We start from the raw sequence: 22,421 nt of genomic DNA, 5'->3' as shown, positions 1-22,421 counted from the left end.
ATTGTAAAAAGAAATGAAGGATGAGAGGATAGTATATCTTAATTGTATATGTGTGAGTGTATGTATCTCTAATGAATCCTCTGTCATCCTAGCATTTGAAGATCACCTATGCATGCTTATATTCTCCTGGTTGTCTTAGGTATGTGTGCATACTAAGGTCAGTCTATCTGGTTATAAAAATGTACTTCAGTTGTACTCATAGGTAGACATAGTGGATCAAAGTTTAGGTGATTTAGTACTAGATGGGTTTTCTGCAGTATTGTAAAATTTCTTCAGTGATTGAGAACACATGAATTTCATTCAGCAACCTGATTGCTTTTAGCCTCCTTTTGTACAATTGCAAACTTCTGACCACCCTAAGGCATCAACTACTTCATAGCATTTTTTCCTGCAGTGCTTGACTTACAGAAAGAACATATATGTAGCTGTTCCAGTCTTCTTACCTACGTTTGATTTTCCAAAATTGGAATGCTTTTGATTGCAATATTGAACCACATATCAAATTATTTTCCTCATGATCTGGCACAGTCTGAACAATTATAAGTATTAAAGTTTGCTTTTAATGAAAAACCAGAATCCTATTCGTTCTTATTCCTAGTTTATATTGGTGATGTTAGTCTCATCCCTACCAATGCATCATGGCATCCTTCTTGTAACTGGCCATTAGTGTTAATTTTATTAATGATAGAGTTAATGTGTTTATTTTCAGGGAATAATTAGCCAAATTCCATTTGGTAATAGAGAAGGAAATACACCTCAGTGGTATTTGGGGGGTGTTTATAGTTCTACAGAGATTCCTTAGGTTTCACTCTGTTTTCTTTTATTTCTGAAGCTCAGCGGAGCACCCTAATTTACCTCATATGTGGCTTTTCCAGTCTTTCTTACTTTCTTGTTTTAATATAATGATCTGTGTTCTGAGAGGTCTCTAAAGTTTTGGGTGAGTTGGGGAAAATGAGGATGAAGGGCCGAACAATGATAGTTCTCCTAGAAGGGCTCTGATGGCCCAATGACATCATGCAACAGAGAGAGGGTGGCAATTAGGGAAGGCATCTAGGTCGGCCAGTTCCCACGAGTGACAGTAGTATGGCTTAATTACTGTGCTCCTAGGGCAGTGGTTCTCAACCTTCCTAATGCTGCGACCCTTTAATACAGTTCCTCATGTTGTGGTGACCCCCAACCATAAAATTATTTTTGTTGCTACTTCATAACTGTAATTTTGCTACTGTTACAAATCGTAATGTAAATATCTGATATGCAGGATGTATTTTCATTGTTACAAATTGAACATAATTAAAGCATAGTGATTAATCACAAAAACAATATGTAATTATATATGTGTTTTCCGATGGTCTTAGGCGACCCCTGTGAAAGGGTCGTTCAACCCCAAAAGGGGTTGCGACCCACAGGTTGAGAACCTCTGTCCTAGGGCTAGTGCTCAGATTCTTGAAAGCCTTGGAGGTGCACAATACCTTGTGGACACACTTGGAGAATGGGGGGTGGATATAAAAAAAGAATAAGGTAGCCTATGCCTGAAGGAAACTTGTTTTTGACCCAGTACTCAATATTAGCATGGTGCCTTGTCACTTACTGCTAATCTTGAGGAAGTTAACATTTTCCTTTTTATTGTCTCTGTTGAGAAATAAGCATTTGCTTTGTAACAATGCATTCTGTGGTATTTTCATTGATTTCCCCTGCCCTTAGGGAAACATACAAAATTTACCACTCTGTAGGAATCACAGAGACAGAAAAACTATATACAAAATATTTCAAGGTATTTGAAGTCTTACACTTTTATACCTTCAGTGCTTTTATTTTTCTAGTGTGTATTATTCATTAAATGAGTGAAACAGGAGGTCAACACTCTAGCATTCATATTTCAGTTGTGCGATAGCAATTTTGAGCTGTTGACATCTGAGCCTAGTTCTTGGCAGAGATGGGAAAGAGATGATGTTTTTCATCATGAGTCTCACACTGTCCTTATGCTGCCCTCGGCCACTTCGGATTTGCCACTGCTTAGATTTCCCTCTATTCAGAGTTTATCGTTCAATGATCTTTTTTTTTTTTTTCCTGAGGGCTTAAGATAACACCTAATACTGTAAACTCACTTTGTTCAAGAATAAAAAGTAAAAGAGAGCTGATATCAGAGAAGCTGTCCCCTTAAACTACTGCTTCATGAAACCTCTTCGTCACAGGAGGGTAGCTAGCCACTGTTGCTGGTGCCCACTGCCAAGGATCCTCTCTCTTGTCATTTCCAAGGCCGTCAGCATCCTCTGTAGCTGCTGATGACACTGTGACTACCTTGGCAGCTAAAGCCTTTGGCTTCCATTAGAGCCTCTGATGCCATTTTGATGACATTGTGCCCCCCATCAAGGGCAATTCTGCTGCCAATCTCTGAGCTCTTGGAGCCTTGGTGATGTGCCAGGTGAGAGAAACACCAGAACCTCCAGAGCTCACTCAGGGGACTCTCTGGTGCTAGAGTTGACCTCCATTGCTCTGGGAGGGCCCCAGTGTTAGCCCACTGTTGTGCCTGAATTGTTCTGCTCAAGGAGAGAGAATCCCTTTCTCCCATCTCTTGGGCTGTGCTTTCTTACATTCCTCCTTGTGTTTGGAATGCCTCACTGCAGTTTTGAGTGAAAAGAGAATCCCCCCCCCTCCCTTTTCCTGGGACTTGAGCTGGAGACCACCTGAGTGACAGACCCCATGTTCTTCTCAGAACAGAGCTTGCTGCTGAAACAAGCTTGGGGGATGGTCTTACATTTTCAGAAGGAATTCTTCAGTGGACTTCTCACATCTTAAGGGTTAATCAACCCAATGTGAGTCCTTGACACTTTCCTGTGGAGCCAATCAGAAATAGCAGTGAACTTGTGAAGCTCGGGGCTAAGCAAAACCCAATCACAACAAAGTAAAAAGGTGTTCTGTGGCACATACAAGGGGAACATGAGAGAAAAATGCCTACCTTTTAAATTTGTGACAAAAGCAATTTGTCTCATCAGAAATAGATAACCAGTATTCTGTCCCTTTTCTAATACACTGTCCTGTATGTGCTGAGGTTATGTAAGGGTTAGTAACTTCCTTAGTCTTTAAAAACAAAAACCTAGAAAGCATAAGATACTCTTGGTATCATATAATCATTGAATAATAAGAGTTAACATAGGGTTAAACTTTTTATCTCAAACTTGAATGAAAATAATGTATTTACCACTTTAGGTCAGATCTTTTGTGAAGTATAAAGGCACTTGGCCTTATTTTCTTTTCATTGCGGGTATTACTACATCAAGCAGAGTTCTGTTGGGAATCAGGCAACATGCCAATTGGGTGACTTGATTGAGAGTTTATTAGAGAATATTTACAAAGGTGTGGGCAGGGTTTAGGATACTCAACAAGAGATGAAGCAGTAGTTTGGGGCTGGGAATACTGAGAAGTTTTAAAGTCCTAGACCTGAAGGGGCAATGGTGGGAGAAGCTTTTGGGAAACCAAGAACTTCAGAGGGAAGCTTAGTAGGATGGAAAACACTGCCTAACAGGAACCCAGCAGGGGACTTGGGATTTGGGTGGAGGGCTGCAGTGATCTCCTGGGAGGGAGTGGAGTGGTGGTGGTGAGGTGTGGGGCGGGGGGCGGTACCTATACTCTGACCCTCTTCTGCTCTGTGGATTCCCACCAGTAGCTTCGTTGGCCTGCATGGACAGGATTGGCACATACAACATTACCCCTGACCACACAGGCCTTCTACAATGGCATGAAGAAAAACTCCTGTTTTTTGTTTTTGTTTTTTTTTTATCATTCTGTGGAATGCATTATGTTTTCTGCTCCAGTCAGTTCATAGGAAGTACAATGGCCATCACTCAGAGCCTTGCGCTGTGGATATCTACGTCTCCTTAATGTAGAGGCTTTGTTTTCTGATCTCAGAAAACCTTCTGCCGCCATCTAGGAACATTCTCTTTCACAAGTTTTAAATGTTTTTGTAAATTGCAAAATAATATTTTGGAAATATCCTGAAATATCAGAAAGCAGAAGAAACTTTCTGTTATCCTGTCCCATAGAGAAACCATTGCCAACCTTATGCATCATGATAGGCCAATGTGAATTTAAGACTTTTTTTTTTTTTTTATATATATTTTATTGATTTTTTACAGAGAGGAAGGGAGAGGGATAGAGAGTTAGAAACATCGATGAGAGAGAAACATCGATCAGCTGCCTCCTGCACACCTCCTACTGGGGATGTGCCCGCAACCCAGGTACATGCCCTTGACCGGAATCAAACCTGGGACCCTTCAGTCCGCAGGCCGACGCTCTATCCACTGAGCCAAACCGGTTTTGGCGTGAATTTAAGACTTAAAATTTTGTTTGATCACACTCTGCAGGCTGCTTTTTTCACTTGAAAACTTGACTATTTTTGGTGACGTTTGTTACATTTTAACAAAATTCCTTATAGTGGAATTGCTAAATACAAGGGTATATGCCTTTTTAAGGTTTAGATGCATATTAATAAATAGCCAAAGTTATGTTTTCATACTGAATATCTTTAGATAAAAATTAATATTTTTAGAACACTGAAAATAATTTATTTCCTTTATCATTTGCCTTTAATTTTAATTGTAATTTCTGGGGTACATAAGTTTTAAATATTTATGTAGTCATATATTCTCATTTTATTATATATCTTTTCTATTGGCTTATGAAGACTTTTCTGTGTTCAAAGATCATCTATATCTTCAAATTTCTTAAATAATTTCTTTCTACTTCTCCCTTTCTTCTCACTTTCCTTCAATTTCACATAAAAAATTGTTTGGTGCATAGCCTGAGGTAGAGATCTAAGCCAACCTCTTTTTTCCTAAGTTGTTAATTTTACAGTAGGCTTCTGGAATAATTATCCCTCTGTGTGCTAACTTTGGGACTATTTGGGGCTTTCTGTTCTCTTTGATGTGTTTGAAATTTTGTATCAGCATTTTAATTATTGCAGCATGATACTGCATCTCAGAATCTGTTCAAGTTGTCATGCATACTTTTTGGAAATATGTTTGTGGCTTTCTCTTATTTATTCTTACAGCAAATCTTAGTTTACTTGGTTAAGTTTCAAAAGGATTCCTTTGGGACCTTTATTGGAATTGCATTAATTTTTAAATTGATGTGAAAGTGGGTAGGAAAATTGAGATCTTTAAAATGCTTAGTATTTCTGCCTAGGGACATAGCTTATAAAACTATTCAAATTTTCTTTTATGATTTTTCTTTAAATATATTCCAAGGCATATTATTTTTTTAAAGAGTAAATACAATTAATGAATTTGTGTCTTGCGATTTATTTTTCTTAAAAGTCAAGTGCATTCCTAAGAATCTTGTGACTCACAAAAGCCAGCTCTGATTAGTGATTCTTAATATTCTGTGATGCCTTTAAAACCAGTGATGATAGAGAGCTATGGGAGAACACACTGCAGTTAATTTTGCATATATTTCAGACCTGCCTCCTCCTCATGAAGTTAATGTTTGTGAGATTCAAATGGTACCATTTGGGGAACTGGCAGTAACTTAATTACCCATGAAATGAGGGAGAAAAAAGTACAAAGAAGAGTACTCATGTTTTCTGAAGCAAAATGAACTGTGCATATTTGGTTTCTCTTCCAATGTGCATCTGGGAAAAGCTCTTCTCCACTGGCTGTACCTCAGAGCTGGCCTGCAGCCAGGGCATGGCACATAGACTGCCCCTCCTGAGAGTAAGCACACGGGAAAGAGGCCCTAGCAGGGGGCATCATGGCCACTGGAGATTGGAGTGAGCAAGCTGTCAATGCATGTGGCATCTTTTGGGGCTTACTCACACCACCCAGAACCCTGGAGTAGCTCAGGAACATCCTATTCAGAGTATTTTTGGATCAGATAGAGAAATAACTCACCTCTCAACGACTGTCTACTTTCTGGTTTGTTTCTAATTTGGGTTCCCTTGGTTATAAAGCGATTGGCTACCCTTCTTAGTGAGCCAGACATCCTTGCCTCACTAGCCAGGGAAAGCTATAAATATTTTGGAATATTTTAGTGGCCTACTGTACTATGAAAAGTTTCTCCATTCATAGCTAACAGGCTGCATTAGCCATGAATGGATTTCCTTTTAATGTCCTGTGTCTAGACAGGATTATGCTAAGTGTCTTCTTTCTCGGTTTAGGCAATGGGTTTGTGCATTGTATATTTTATAGGCCTTTGTGATATGTTACTGTTACTGGCCAGATGACGAAACCTTTGTTGTTGTTTTCTTGAAGGAAAGATTTCAGTCAAGAGACAAAGTACAGTCAAGCAATCCAAGGATTTCTTGGCCGCAGTAAAAATACACTTAGGGCAGTGAGACAGGAAGGGCACAGAAGAAGCAGGTGAGCCTAGGCTGGGCTGCTTTGGCTCACTGGGAAGTCAGAGAAGAGAGGGCCTTGCAGATAGGTTCAGGGGGTTAGCCTGGATGAGCTGCCACTGCCCATTGCTCCTCTGGCTGCCAGTGTCCTGGGGTCCCTGAGAGGGAAGAAGGGGGTAGGGGAAGGGAATAGTGTGGGCGTGCTGGTCTGGGTCCTTTGCATTGAGGGTGTTTATCTCTTTCTTACAGGTGGGGGTTCTGAGGGGAGGTCTCAGGGGAGGGTCTCAAGTGAATATTCATCAGCTTTCCAGGTGTGCTCTTTGTTGTTTTTCCATTGATATTTAGAGAGTGTGGAAGGGAGGGTTGAAGGAAGGGATGGAGGGAGAGGGAGGAGAGCAAGGGGAAGGAGAGAGAGAAAGAGAGAGAGAGAGAAACAGAAACACCAATGTGAGAGAAACACATTGATTGGTTGTGCCCTGAGCAGGGCCGCTACTCACATTTCACCAATGTTCATTTATTTTATGCCAATATAATGGTTAAAAGTTGCATACACTTGTTTTAAGTGTGTATTTTTCTGATACTGGCATGGTTAGATATCTTATTCATTTTATCTTCTTTTGTGACTTGCTTTGCTTTTTTTGTAAATTGCATCATTAGTCTTTACTCTTTTTATTTGAAGGAGCTTTTTATATATTAAGGAAATTAATCCTTTGATTGTTGTATATATTGCATTCTTAATCTCCAGCTTGCCATGTCTTTTGCCTCCCGCTCTTTCATTATATGGAAATTTTATATTTTATGTAGTTACATCTTTTCTGGACTTATTGTTGGTTTAAGGAAGCTTTTTCTAACCTAAACTTTAACAACAAGTATATTTTAGCTAAAATGCACACATATATGTTTAGATTTTTTTTAAAATCTAGAATTTGTTTTTGTGTTTTGGTGTAAATAAATGTGTATTAAGGGTGGCAGTGTGCTGTAATGATGGGGGAGCTTGGGCTATGGAATGTAATGTGGAGTCAGATTCGAGGCTTCAGCAGTTATTGGGCAGTCACACCTTTACTGGACAAGTTACTGGGCAAGCTAATCACCTACTTATGCCTTGGGTTCCTTATAAGTTCTTAAAAATGTTCTTTTTAGTATTCAATGAAATAATGCATTTAAACACCTTAGCCTGCACCATTGTAAAACCCAAACAATGTAAACTGCTGTTAATTTGTTTTCCCCAGGTAACTACTTGCTCCAGCACTCTTTAATATAGATCATTCTTGCTCAGCAGATATGGAGTGCCAACTTTCATATATAAATTTCTTTCTACATGCTCATCTATTTCTAGATCCCTTAATATTTTTGTTGTTGTTGTTGAGATGTATAGCTAGACCCAGCAACAATTGCATGTCTTTGTAATTAATGTAGTTTTCCAGTTATTCAAATATGTGGTGATTCAATTCACCTGTATTCTTATTTTCCCTCTAAATGTTGTTTTGATAGTTGTGAACATAAACTCTTATATATGAATTTGAAAGTTAGTTTCTCAAGATCTGATCCCATTGGAATTATATTAAATTGAAGATCAATATCAAGGGGCCTGATAATAAGGTCTTCCCATCCAGCAACATCATTTATCTAACTGTTCAGAATTTCTTTTATGTTTTTCTGTAAAGTTGTATGATTTCCTTCTTATAGCTTGTACATATTTAAATTAATTTCTGCATATTTTATTATAAATGGGATTCATTTCCCATTTTAATTAGTTTAATTGCTTTTAATTGGTTTTGTTGGAGGCAACAGAAAGGGCACCAGGTGTATAACCAGTGGGGTCAGATCTAACCTGTGTTCAGCAACCTCGGTACTTGGGTTCTGGCTAGGAAAGAATTCAGAGCCAAGACCCAAAACTATAAGAAAACATTTATTTGGCAAATCACAGAGGTAGAAGTAATTCCTAGAAGAAATGGGGCAACCACTGGAATCATACAGTATTTGTCTATTTGTGACTGGTTTATTTCACTTAGCATAATATCCCCAAGATTCATTCATGTTATGATGTGGCAGAGTCTCCTTTTTAAGGCTAAACAATATTCTGTTGTATGTATATTTGTTTATCTGTTTAAATGTCAATGGACACTTTGGTTGCTTCCACTTTTTGGCTATTGTGAGTAATGCTGCTGTGAACATGGGTTTACATATATGTACACCATGAGACCCTACTTTCAATTCCTTTAGGTGTATGTCCAGAAGTGGGATGACTAGATCATATGGTAACTCTGTTTTTTATTTTTTTGAGGAACCTCCATGCTGTTTTTCATAATGGTTGCACCACTTACATTCTCACCAACAGTTGCACACTGGTTCCAATTTCTCCACACCCTTGCCACCACTTGTTTTCTGCCATTTTTTTCTTTTTATCTTGTTTGTTTAATAGTAGACACTCTAATGGTATGAAGTAGTACTTCACTGTAGCTTTAATTTTTATTTCCCTAATGATAAGTGATGTTAAGTGTCTTTTCATGTGCTTATTGGCCACTTGTGTATCTTCTTTGGAGAAGTGTATACTCCAGTCTTTTGCCCATTTTTAATCAGGTTTCTAACATTAGAAAATAAAACACAAATTGCTTTCTATTTTCTTACTAATCCTTTTCTACTGCCTAGGACGTCCGAAACAAAGCTAGAAAAGTAGTGAATTGTAGACATCCTTGTGTTATTCTTGCTTTTATAGGCTTTCTTCTAATGTTTTCCAGGTAAACATGTTGGTCAGAGATTTTTTAATCAATAACTTTATCAAGTTAAGGAACATTCTTTATATACCTTGGCTTTTAAGTGTCGGCATCACAAAAAGTAATTTGAATGTAATGTATTAGGGTTATATTTATTGAAGTTACTGTGTGATTCATGTGATTTTCTTTAACCTGACTATCTAGTGATTACATTTTAGAGTTACTAGTGAAGAATCGTCTCTATATTTTTGAAATAGTCCTATTTTGTCATGATAAAATGCTGAATTGATTTACTGATTTCCTGGTCGTTTTAAATAAGGAAAGGTCTTAGCCAAAAATAATGATTTTTGTGACTTCAAGGTAACGGAAACAAAAGGAAATTATGGGGAAATTTTCTATATTTTCAGTAGTAAAATATGCAGTGATTCCATAGCAGGGCACTAGAATGGTTTTCAGATCTGCCCTTTGTTATTCTGCCTTTTTGGGGGAGGAGGGGGTGTCACCCTTAATGTTAAGACTATTTCAGTATACCATCAACCAGGATAAGTAGAAGTGAACTTTGAAGAAAAAAAAAGGCTGCTATTGTGTGTTGAGCTGCATGGCAAGGCTAGGATTGGCTCCTAGGGGATTTCCCTTGACTTCGAGCACATGTTCTATCTTGTTTTGTAATCTCAGAAGTTGCAGGTAAATGGCTGTGACATCAGAGTTACTGATGCTCCTAGATCACATTTAACTCTTATTTAGTAACATCTAGCACATGATTAGTGTCTCATTTATTGATGTTATTAATGCTATTATTACAAATAATAATAAACTTGTCTATTCATTTAACATATATTTACTGAGCATCTACTATGTGAGATAGGTACTGGAATACAAAGGTAAATAAGACAAGATCCTTGCACCTCAAGCAGCTTATGGTTCTGTTTTGGGTTTGTTGTGGTGGTGGTCTTGGTAGTATAGGTAGGTGGTAGAGAGTAGGATAGGGGAGAGGTAAAATGTACACTAGTAAGGGCAATAAAACATCCTGATGCTGTTAATGAAGAATGTGTGGCTTATAGAACACAAAGGAGAGCCTGGTCAGTCCTGTCTAGAGGAATTAGGACAGGCCTCCCAAGCAGCCTTGGGAAACAGCAGGCTGGGTAATTCAGGTGGAGGCAAGGTAGACCAAACATGCAGAGGAAAGACAGAGTAGGGCCGGTGTGAAGAATTGCAAGTAGTTTATTATGATTGATAAGAGACCATGGAAATGGTATGCAAGGGTTGTTAAAGCCCGTCAACTTGGAGAAGGGCAGGTCTTTGGGGGAGAGAAATTATATAGCATGCCATGCTAAGGACCTTAAGGTATCCAGTGGTTCTCAACCTTCCTAGTGCCGCGACCCTTTAATACAGTTTCTCATGTTGTGGTGACCCCCAAGCATAAAATTATTTTCATTGCTGCTTCATAACTGTAATTTTGCTACTGTAATTATATATGTGTTTTCCGATGGTCTTAGATGACCCCTGTGAAAGGGTCGTTCGACCCCCAAAGGGGTCGCGACCCACAGGTTGAGAACCGCTGGACAGTGCGGGGAAGCCATTGAAAGGTTTTGGGCAGGGAACTCACAGGACCAAATGTGGGTTTTGTAAGACTGCTCAAGAGGTATTGTGGTTGATTGTGGATCTGGGAGAGAGGCCAGTGGCCGCTGTGGGGAAGTAGGAAGACCAGTTTGGAGTTCCTTGTGGTGGTCTCGGTGGTAGATTATAGAGACAATCAATGATTTCTATTTTCTTGTGAAGAGGTACCTTAAAAAAAAAGTCTTTATTCATGATACTGGAATCTGAGTTAATTAGTATAAATCAGTAGATTCTTGGTTTTCATTTTAGGTGATGGCTTATACCTCTTGCTAAACATATTGCCAAGGCTATTAGAAGAATAAAATAAGATAATTTGAATTTAAACTCATTTCTTTGTCCAACCTGGAATGAATGTGGGACTTAATAATGATGTATATTAGTCTTCATTATGTTTATGGATTACCCAGTTTTGGATAAAATGTATGTTCAGCTCTAGGTCAATTTGCCTGAAATGAACTCACATAAGACCATTTGCCTAACAGCAGTTTACCTACATTGATATTATCAACAACATTTTTCTGTTTTTAACAGTAAGTAATTGCCATGTTTGCAACAATCAAACCAAACAACCACTGCCATTGCACCAGGGTCTCTCTCTCTGATGAGCCACATACAGTGGAACCTCAGTTCTCGAACTTAATTCGTTCCAGAAGGCTGTTCAAGAAGCGATTTGTTTGAAAACTGAATCATTTTTCCCCATTAGAAATATTGTAAATTGAATTAGTCAGTTTCAGACCCACAAATAATTCCTTGTTTTAACCCTTGTTACATATAGTACATGACTAATGTACTGTTTTATCTATAAATAAACATTTATTTTTCTTAAATTTATCAGACCACCTCCTACTAGCCTTAAACAAACTCACTTTCAGCACTCATTTCAGAGGTGTCTTTAAGGAGGTCAGTATGCAGCATCTTGGCTTTTGCACATACCCATTGCCTCTGAAATGCTATCACTGGCTAACGGCTAACTGCTTTTCATTTATCCAAATCAGCAACAATTTTTCTACCTCTCCAGTTGCCTGTGATTGTTGTTTTGTGGGTGCTTTCACATCCTTAGCCAACATTAGCACTTTTTTTTCTTCTCTTTTGTTATATTTATATGTTTTGTTGAAAGTATTACAGATGACCCCCTTTTTTTACCATTGACCTCCTCCAACCCACTCCTTGCCCCTCCCAGGCCTTCACCACACTATTGTCTATGTCCATGGGCTATCATATATTTATATAAATCCCCTGTTAATCACCCCCCTTACCCATCTTCTCACCCCCACCTTCCCTCTGATCTACATCTATGTATCTATTTTGCTCATTGCCAACATTAGCACTCTTTTTTTATATATATTTTATTGATATTTTACAGAGAGGAAGGGAGAGGGATAGAGAGAAACATCGATGAGAGAGAAACATCGATCAGCTGCCTCCTGCACACCTCCTACTGGGGATGTGCCCGCAACCAAGGTACATGCCCTTGACCGGAATCGAACCTGGGACCTCTCAGTTCGCAGGCTGACGCTCTATCCACTGAGCCAAACCGGTCAGGGCAACATTAGCACTCTTGATATGGCCTCTTTATGTTTTAAAATTGTTCTAATCATGGATTTTGGATTTCACTAGCAGCAAAAGCATTCTCTCCTTTTTTTTTTTTTTTTTTTTTTTTGCCTGAGAGATGCTTTTTGTCATGCTGAGGTATCAACATGGAAGTGTTGTCAGGTGGAGAACCAAACTCCCCACCCTCCACTCCCAACCCCCCACAACTGAGACATTTTTTCCCTTGAACTGAATAGTTCGAGTTGAGAGACATTCGAGAACCGAGGTTTGAATGTACTTTCTAAGGATATCAACTGCTACTTTCTAGCCAACAAAATCAATATCACACTTTTCAAACGTGGTAAGTTTTTTACCTCTGCCTAGTTATCTTTCAAATCCTACCTGCCGGGAGCCGGTCCATCCTTGCTGCTTGACACAGTCGCTGCAGAGAAGAAACATCTGCACAGCGTATGTTTCGGGGGACCTGGCGTATGTGGCATACTGTTCTTGATATGTTTGCTCCCCTTAGCGCTATGTGTTTTAACCAAGGTCACCTCTCCGAGAAAGGTTGTTTCCCCAGGTAGGGATTTTTCCCTGAAGTTAGGGAGGAGATAAAACCCCTTAACTAAGTGCCAGGTGGGTAGTTAATCATGCTTAAGCTACATAATCTTTACTCCCTGGAATGGAGATAAGAAACACCCTAACCTTTGGAATAGAAGTTGATAGGATTAAAATCAACTGGTATAAATACAGATGTAACAAGACAACAAAACACAGAACCTAGAGACAGGACTTGGCTGGAGATCCTAGACAGAACCTAGAGACAGAACCTAGGGACAGAACCTGGACACAGAACCTAGAGAGAGAACCTAGGGAGAGAACATGGCAAAAGATCCTGGGCAGAACCTGGCTACAGAACTTCGCTGGAGAACCTAACCAGAACTTCGCTGGAGATCCTGACCAGAACTTGGCTGGAGATCCTAGCCAGAACTTCACTGGAGATCCTGACCAGAACTTGGCTGGAGTTCCTGGCTAGAGATCCTGGCTAGGCTGCTGATCAACTGAATGCTGTCTCCGTGTCATTCCTTCTTCGCCAACTCCGTCCACACCTTTGGGGACCCCTGGACCTGCTGGGGCTGGACCCCAACACCTACCCACCTTCTCCCCCCAACCCCCCTCTAGTGTTGCTTCTTTTATAAAGCCTTTGGCTATCTGATCCTCTCCTGAGCTCTTCTGAATAGCTTGGCCACTAGACACTGCCTATGATAGGTGTTTTATTATTGAATTTTATTTAAATATTATATTGTTTAACATCTTATGTGTTTGCTTTATTACCCAAATTTAGTCTCAGTCTTCACTGGGGGAAATAATAATCTCAGGAGTCTGTTATAATTCAGATATCTAAAATGGGGTCTGGGAAGCTTTCTTTGATAAAGAAAGCACCAAAAAATCTGCCCATCCATTCCAATAAAAGATACATTTCCAAATCAGTGTTTAAAATTTTTATTTATTTTTTATTTATTCATTTATTTATTTTTTATTTTTTAGAGAGTAAGGGAGAGGGATAGAGAAATAGAAACACCAGTGAGAGGGAAACATCGATCGGCTACCTCCTGCACATCTCTTACTGGGGATTAGGCCCATAAACTAGACATATGCCCTGACTGGGAAACGAACCAGTGACCTCTTGGTTCATGGTTTGATGCTCAACTACTGAGCCATATCAGCAGGGCTCCAATCAAATTTTAATGCTTGATAGTTATAAAATTTTATGTGGTGTTTTCACAGGTTGGGTACTAATAAAAATCATAACTACTCAGTCCAGAATTAAACCTAAAACAAAAATTTTTGTGACCACAGGAAATTTTTAAAAATCAAATTATTTTTATATTTGTAGTGAATGGAAATTATGAGAGGGTAAGTAATAATGGGCATCCTAGCATAACGCTGTACTACTTTTGTATAAATTCTGTGAAAAGTGACATTGAAATGTGTTAAAAGATGAAATGGAAGCATGTGAAATTTCCAAATGTTAAATCACAGTTTGTTCAAAGTCTTTTTAAGCAGATAAGTTAAATGGCAAATCATGGCGTTATTAGATTCCATTAGCTACATTTAAAAGAATGTCATAGCCAACTAACATTGGGTGGATGAAAAGAAGAAAGGGGGAAAAAGAAATGTGTATAGACATTGAATCATTATTTATAATATCATGGAAAAATGGGGGGAAAATCCCTAAAATAGTCACAAAAAGGGACTAATTATGGAATATTCATGCAATAATATACTATTCAGCTGTAAGCTAAAAAATAATCTCTTATGTGTAGTGATATCAAAAGATTGACAAGGTCATTATGTGTGAGTGAATACATATGTACATATTTAAAAATCTCTCTGGATGATACACAAGAAACTGGTAGCATTGCCTGTGGTGGGGAAGAACGGTAGTGGCACCAGCGGTGAGAGGGACGTTTTCATGTTTACCCTTTGTCATCTTTTGAATTTTGAACCACTGGGCTATTACTTATTTTTAAAAATAAATTATATTTAAATTTAAGGTGAAATGTAAAAAAAAAAATTAAAAATAATAAGTAATGGTTTTGTTTTTAAGTATCAGTATTCATAAATTTCCAAGATTTTGTGCTTTGCAACTACTTAAACTTGTAATGAAAAATTTTAGATGTCAACTTAAAAGTGTGTGAGAAGAACATTATTTTTTAGAAAAATGTTTTGCATGAGCAAAAGAATTTGAAAAGCGCTGTTCTAGTTTACTCTTTGAACACACAGCATCAGAGTCTCTTGTGATCATGTTAAAAATGTAAATTACTGTGTCCCACAGGGAATGATAATGTGCATGATAACAGCTGACATTTATATTGCTTTGTGCGCCAGAGCTCGTGAAAGTGCCAGGTTTATTTCTACAAAACGTGTCAATAATGTTTGTCTTTCCCCGAGGGCATAGCAAAGCTCCTTCCCCGTGGCTTGCTGCCTGGTTTTCAGTGGCTATAACTGCAGCCTAAGGTTACAAAGGACACAGCCAATTCCCTCAAGCCTGAGCCTGCTCAGAACTTGCGTCCTCCCCTTCCCCTGCACCAGCCTGTGGAGCTGGTGGAGCCAGCCTGTCTTTGTAGGGTCTTAGAGAAGACACTTCTGGACTCTCTCCTTCAATCCTCCACACCTCTTTCCCCTCCTTACTCAAGCTCAGATCAGCTGTGGGCTGCTTGAGGGAGAGTGTCAGAACGTCCATGTCTGTACCAGGAACAAAGGGAGTCTGTCTTGTTGTGCTGTGCCTGGGGAACTGACCAGCTTCTGTCTGAGGCATGAGCTGGTCTTCCAAACATGAGCCTGGGGTCTGGGTCAGCAAGACAGGAGTGTGGCTTCTGCCTTACTTCATTTCTGAAGTTTATTAAGGGTCAGAAATAAGTCTCTTGCTGCAGAGTTCAATGTTGTTTTAAAAAAATAGATGTGAATGGTAACAAGCCTGGTAGGATATCCTTCTATGTAATAAAAGACTAATATGCAAATCGACCAAACAGCAGAACAACCGGTCACAATGACATGCACTGACCACCAGGGGGCAGATACTCAATGCAGGAGCTGCCCCCTGGTGGTCAGTGCACTCCCACAGGGGGAGCACTGCTGAGCCAGAAGCCGGACTCATGGCTGGCGAGTGCAGTGGTGGTGGCGGGAGCCTCTCCCACCTCTGCAGCAGTGCTAAGGATGTCCAGCTGACATCCTAAGTCATCTGTTGGACATCCCCTGAGGGCTCCCAGACTGCAAGAGGGCACAGGCTGGACTGAGGGACACCCCCTGCCAGAGTGCATGAATTTCGTGCACCAGGCCTCTAGTATAGGATAAAAGGACAGAAGGAAATGCAGCAAAATACTAATAGCAGTTGTCTTAGAGAATTGGATTTTCCTCTGTTTCATAAATTATAGTTCCTAAACTGCTTTTACAATTTACAAATCTTTTCAAATATTAATTATCCTTTCTGAGAGGGAGGACAGTAGGCACTCATAAACAGTACAAATGGATACTCTGCCACTTATAAGAGGGTATTTCCATATCTCACTGTTAATAACCACAATGATGGATACTGTGTTTTACATCTGCCAAGCCCTATGGAAATGAACTAAAGGCTATACATGGCTTAAATAATTAAATTATAATCTTTATTATTATGCCACAAGGTCAATAATTATCTATACTTTACTGAAGAGGATACTGCAACATAGAAAAGTTGTATACTTTTCTTGCACTTTACAAAGCTAGTAAAGAGAGAAGCCAATATTTGAATCTTGGTAGTTTGCCCCCGAATCAATTAAACTTATAGAGATGTCAGGTCACTCCTGCTAACACCATACCGTGTCCTTTCACAATAAATAAAGGGACAGTTTTAAGAACTAAATTGGGGATTCCTTTGGAATTAATAGAAATAAATAAATGTTGGCTATAAAGTAATGTTGAATGGATAAAATCTTACAGTGTGTTCTTATGTGGAATTGTGTGTGGAGGAAGTATTTCATGTAATAAGCACTCAACAATAATTTTATTTGAAATGCATACATTTATTTCAGAGTTTCCTGCGCATCTTCTACTTGCCAGGCTATGTTCTAGGCATTTGAATTATATCAGTGAATCAAGACAGAAAAAAGTTCTTGCCGTTCCAGGAACTTGCATTCTATGGGGGCGAGGAAAAGGGTGATAGTGGTAAATATAGATGATAAAGAAATATAGTAAATAAATTGTATCGTGTCTTTATTAGATGGTGATAAATGCTATGGAAAAGAAAAGCGGGTGAGAGGCATTGGGAATGTGGTGGAGGGGTTGGTTGCAGATTATTTATTTATTTATTTATTTATTTATTTATTTATTTATTATCTTCACCCGAGGATATTTTGAGAAACACATCAATTGGTTGCCTCCTGCATGAGCCCCGACCAGGGCCCGGGCCTGGGAGGAGCCTGCAACCAAAGTATGTGCCCTTGACTGGAACTCAAACTTGGGACCCTTTGGTCTGCAGGCCAACACTCTATTCACTGAGCCAAACTGGCTAGGGCTGGTTGCAGTTTTAAATAGGGTGGTCAGGGTAGACTCATTGAGAAGGTGACAGTTGAACAGAGAATAAGAAAAGAAAAATAGATAAGGGAATGTGGGAGAAGGGAACATCCAGTGTGAAGGCTCTAAGTACAGAGTGGGTGTGGCATGGTCTATGTAACTGGACCAGAAAAGCAGTTAGCTAGAAGAGGAGGTTCCAGAAGTAATGTAGACCCAGAGGTTCTTAACCTGAGCTCTGAGGACCTCTGATGGGTCCAGGGATAGAATATAGGGGTCTATTAATTTGGATGGGGAAAATTTATCATCATTATTATTATTTAAAATAAATTTCTGTTGATTTCAGAGAGGACAGGAGAGGAGAGGAGAGATAGAAAAACATCAACAATGAGAGAGAATTATTGATCGGCTGCCTCCTGCATGTCCCCCACTGGGGATCAAACCAGTAACCTGGGCATGTGCCCTTACCTGGAATCGAACTGCAACCTCCTGGTTCATAGGTCAACGTTCAACCACTGAGCCAGCCTGCTATTATTTTTAATAATACTATAAAAATAACAGTTATGAATGTAGGTCAAAAAACCTTAGTAACTTAATAAAGTCTGTGACCTTGTCAGAAGTCACAGATATTATCACATCATAGGTAGTGGTAGTGTTCGTCACCATGTCACATTGAAATTATGTTAGTAGTTAGACCTGCCACTAGATCTTGTTATTTAATGTATTAAGAAGGGGGTACATGTGGTACTGTATCACATAAAAAATATTTTGACAGCTGAGTTGGTCTCCTCTATAATCTATTGTATTTTACTTTTATACATTTAAAAATATTATTTTGAGAAGGGATCAGTAGACATTGCCAACTGCTATGGCACAAAAAGATGAAAGAATCCCTGATGGGCAACATTGTAGGCCAATGCAGGATGTTGTTTGATGTTGGCCTTTGTGCTGAGAGTGAAATGGGGAGCTGTTAGGGAATTTGGACATGTTTATTCTTGTGTCTGGAAAAGCTCACTCTGGCTGCTGTTTACTAGAGGTTGGGGATGAGATGGAGGTGGGAAGGTGTGGGGATAGGTGGACCCAGGGTCATAGTTATTAGGAGATTATTATGGTGACCCAGGAAGAGATTGTACTTGCTCAAGAGATGGTGGCTTGGACTATGGTTGTAACAATAGAGGCAGTAAAAAATAATCACATTCCGGATTTATTTTGGAAGTAGAACTGACATCGGAGGAAGTGGAGTTCTTGGGGTCCTGCGAGGAAAATAATTCCCTGAGATTCCCATAGTAGGATGGGGTTTTGTGGAAAACTTTATTAATGATGTAAAATTAAGGGGGTTCTTCTCTAAGGTCCCATCTCTATTTGTCTCGCCCTGGCAGAAGGCCAATCTTGTCTTCAGCAGGGCCAGAATTAAGGCCACTTCCCAGAATTTCTGCCATATTAAAGTCCAGCCCAGCCCAGCAACTAGCTAGCTTAGCTTGTGTTCCCAGCTGCATTCCTTGTGTGTGAGGTCCAGAGAGCCATGGGCCATGGGGCTGCTTAAGGCCACATGGCTATGGAGAGAGAACAGGCAAATGCATGGAAGAGTGTGGATCATGGAGCAAGAGAGAGAAAGAACAAGAGAGCGGGAACTTTGTCTAGGGCAGGGGTGGGCAAACTTTTTGAATCGAGGGCCACAATGGGTTCTTAAACTGGACCGGAGGGCCAGAACAAAAGCATGGATGGAGTGTTTGTGTGAACTAATATAAATTCAAAGTAAACATCATTACATAAAAGGGTACGGTCTTTTTTTTTTTTTAGTTTTATTCATTTCAAATGGGCCGTATCCGGCCCGCGGGCCGTAGTTTGCCCATGGCTGGTCTAGGGATTAACTTTCCAAGATTTTGTGTATTTCTGATGGGGTCCACCCCCTAACCCAGCGATTCTTATCCTGTGGGTCTCGACCCCTTTGGCAGTCGAGCAACCCTTTCACAGGGGTCGCCTAAGGCCATCCTGCATATCAGATATTTACATTACGATTCATAACAGTAGCAACATTACAGTTATGAAGTAGCAACGAAAATAATTTTATGGGTGGGCCACAACATGAGGAACTGTATTTAAAGGGCCAGAAGGTTGAGAACCACTGCCGGCCTAACCAATCCATTGTTCCCCAGGCTAGACTAATAAGCAAGCACGTTCCCTACATCACCCCGACTTCACTGCTCATGTGCCCATGTCCCCTTTTGTTCCATCCTTTTCCCCAGTGATCTGCAGGGAATGGACCCGTGGTTCCCTGGAGAGCATGATGCTGTAACTTCCTGGTGAAGCTGTCCAGATGGCCATGCTTACAATGTCTGACTTTTCTTTGCTTTCTTTCCTTTATTAATATTAACTAGCTAATTATAGTGATAAGAGTCGATCGGGATTTCCTGATAGATTGCATGTGGGGGAGAACAGTCAGGGATAACATCTAGCACGGGTGTAGGACCACAATCAGGCATTATTTCTGGTCTGTGAAACTTGAGGTGTGATTTGACTTGCACAAGAAATGTTAGCAGGCACTTGGGTATATGAGTGTGGAGTTAGGGAAGAGGGCCTCTCAGCTGTAGATATACATTGGGGAGTCATTTATTTGCACATATAAAAGTTGGTTTTTAAACCTCTGAGTCTGGATGAAATGCTGAGTATTGACGGAGAAGAGGAACCAGGACTGACCCTGGGGAACTCCAAGAGGAAGAGATTGAGGTGAAGAGGAGGCAGCAGCCAAGTAAACTGAGAAAGAGCATCCAGTGAGGTAGCACGAAAACCAAGAGATTGTGGAGTCCTGGATTCTACGTTAAAGAGGTGCATCTAGGAGGGAGGGACTGTGTCAAATGGTAGAGCAGGTAAAGTAAGAACTGAGAATCAACCATTGAATTTATTATTCATTTATTTTTGTTAATCCTCACCAAAATATTTTTTTTCATTGATTTTTAGAGAGAATGGAAGGGAGAGAGAGAGAGAGACAGAAACATTGATGTGAGAGAGATACAGCAATTGGTTGCCTCCCAAACTTGTCCCGATGAGGACTGGGGATTGAACTTGCAACCCAGGCACATGCCCTTGACCAGGGGTTGAACCTATGACCCTTCGGTGCCAGGAGCAACTTTCTAATCATTGAGCCACACTGGCCAGGGCTGACCATTGAATTTAGATGCGGGAAGTATATTGGAGGATACTGGTGGAGGGGGGTGGGGCAAAAGTCTAATTTGGAATGTCTTAAAGAGAGAATGACAGTTGGAGACAGTATGTGGACAACTGTTTTTGAGAAATTTTATTGCAAAGGAACAAAATTGGGGTAGTAGCTAGTGGGGCAAGTGGGATCAAAAGAAAGGTTCATTTGCCCTCACTTCCTCTACTCTAAAAATCAATGGGAAAAAAATAGATTCATTTTGTTCTAATTAAGATGGGAAAAGTGTTACTATTTTTTATGCCAGAGACAAGGTTGCAGTAGAAAGGGGAAATTTGATGTAGGAAGAAGGGAGACTACCTGGACTGATCTCTTTAAGACTGTGAGTAGCATGGAGATGTTGTGGACTGGCAGAGGGGTGGGCTTTGATTGGAGGATGGAAAGTCATCTCTGGTAATAGATTCAAGGGTGGAGAACATGGATATCAGTGCTGGGAGGTGGGGCAGATGTGGAAGTTCTTCTGGCTGTTTCAGTTTTATCAGTGGAGTAGTAAGCAAAGCTATCAGTTAATGAAGATGAAACAATAATAATAGTAATAACAGCTGAAAATACACAGGGTGTCCCCCCAAAATGTATATATATTTTAATATCTGATAGCTCAATTTTGAAAATGAAATGCATTTTAATAAACACTGCCTTTATAATTATTCAAAGCGTGTGTATACATTTTTGGGGGACACCCTATATATTATATACCTACTAGAGGCCCAGTGCATGATTAAATCGTGCACATGTAGGGTCCCCTAGCCTGCCATCAGGGCCATGTCTGCCACCCCACCAAGCCTCCCACACTCCGCCAAAGCTGCCCGCGCCCCAGGTGGGGTAGGGGGAGGGGTCACTAGGTGTTCCAGCACCTCCTGGTGACTGGTTGTTTGGTTGTTCTGCTCTTGTGGCGTCAAGACCACAAGCCTTTTATGATATAGATATGCAAGGTATTGCTCTAAGCACTGTACAAATAATAGATCTCAATTTTACAACAACCTTGTTAGGTAGGAATCATCATTATCGCCATTTACAGATGAGGAAACAGAGACACAGGAGGTGAACAATCACAACCCAGACCTCACTGTGCATAAGTGGCAGAGCTAGGATTCGAACCAGGCCTCCTGGGTCCAGAGTCTGCTCTCAATCATGATGATACCAATTGCCAAATCCACCTTCTAAAACAAGGGTAGGGAATGACTCAAAATTCAATAAATCTAGGAGCTTTTTTTTTTAACATATATTTTATTGATTTTTTACAGAGAAGAAGGGAGAGGGATAGAGAGTTAGAAACATCGATGAGAAACGTCAATCAGCTGCCTCCTGCACACCCCCCACTGGGGATGTGCCCGCAACCAAGGTACATGCCCTTGACTGGAATCAAACCTGGGACCCTTCAGTCCGCAGGCCGACGCTCTATCCACTGAGCCAAACTGGTTAGGGCAGGAGCTTTTTTCATAGCAACATAAATTTATCTTAAGTGAATTATATTAAGCAAATGATGTTATAAATATCCAAATGGCCCTTGGCAGAAAAACGTTTCCCCACCCCTAATCTAAAAGGTAATACCTGTTCCTCTTAACCAGTGACCCTCCATGTCCTACAAAATGGAATACTCTAGTTCAGTGGTTCTCAACCTTCTGGCCCTTTAAATACAGTTTCTTATGTTGTGACCCAACCATAAAATTATTTTCGTTGCTACTTCATAACTGTAATGTTGCTACTGTTATGAATCGTAATGTAAATATCTGATATGCAGAATGGTCTTAGGCGACCCCTGTGAAAGGGTCGTTCAACAGCCAGAGAGGTCGAAACCCACAGGTTGAGAACCGCTGCTCTAGTGCCTACCTCCGAGGATTAGAGAAAGTAAAGTAAACTGCTTAGCACAATGCCTGTTTCATAGAAGATATTCAATAAATGTTAATGCTAACAATAATTCTAACTGCAGTAATTTTTTGTTGTTGATTATGTTGATAGTTCATGA

The 22,421-nt window shown here is 40.0% G+C and overlaps 1 protein-coding gene across 3 annotated transcripts in view; it reads left to right on the top strand.

Annotated features, from left to right (window-relative positions):
* FMN1 (formin 1) overlaps positions 1-22,421 on the top strand; it is a 387,832-nt gene that overhangs the window by 98,580 nt on the left and 266,831 nt on the right. The gene's annotated exons all lie outside the window — the stretch shown is intronic.

Source organism: Myotis yumanensis, unplaced genomic scaffold (assembly GCF_028538775.1).
Source record: "Myotis yumanensis isolate MYYU_CA2020_CCGP unplaced genomic scaffold, mMyoYum1.0.hap1 SCAF_1, whole genome shotgun sequence".
NCBI lineage: Eukaryota > Metazoa > Chordata > Mammalia > Chiroptera > Vespertilionidae > Myotis > Myotis yumanensis.
Note: the sequence above shows the minus strand (reverse complement) of the source record. Positions and strands in the feature narration are given on the sequence as shown.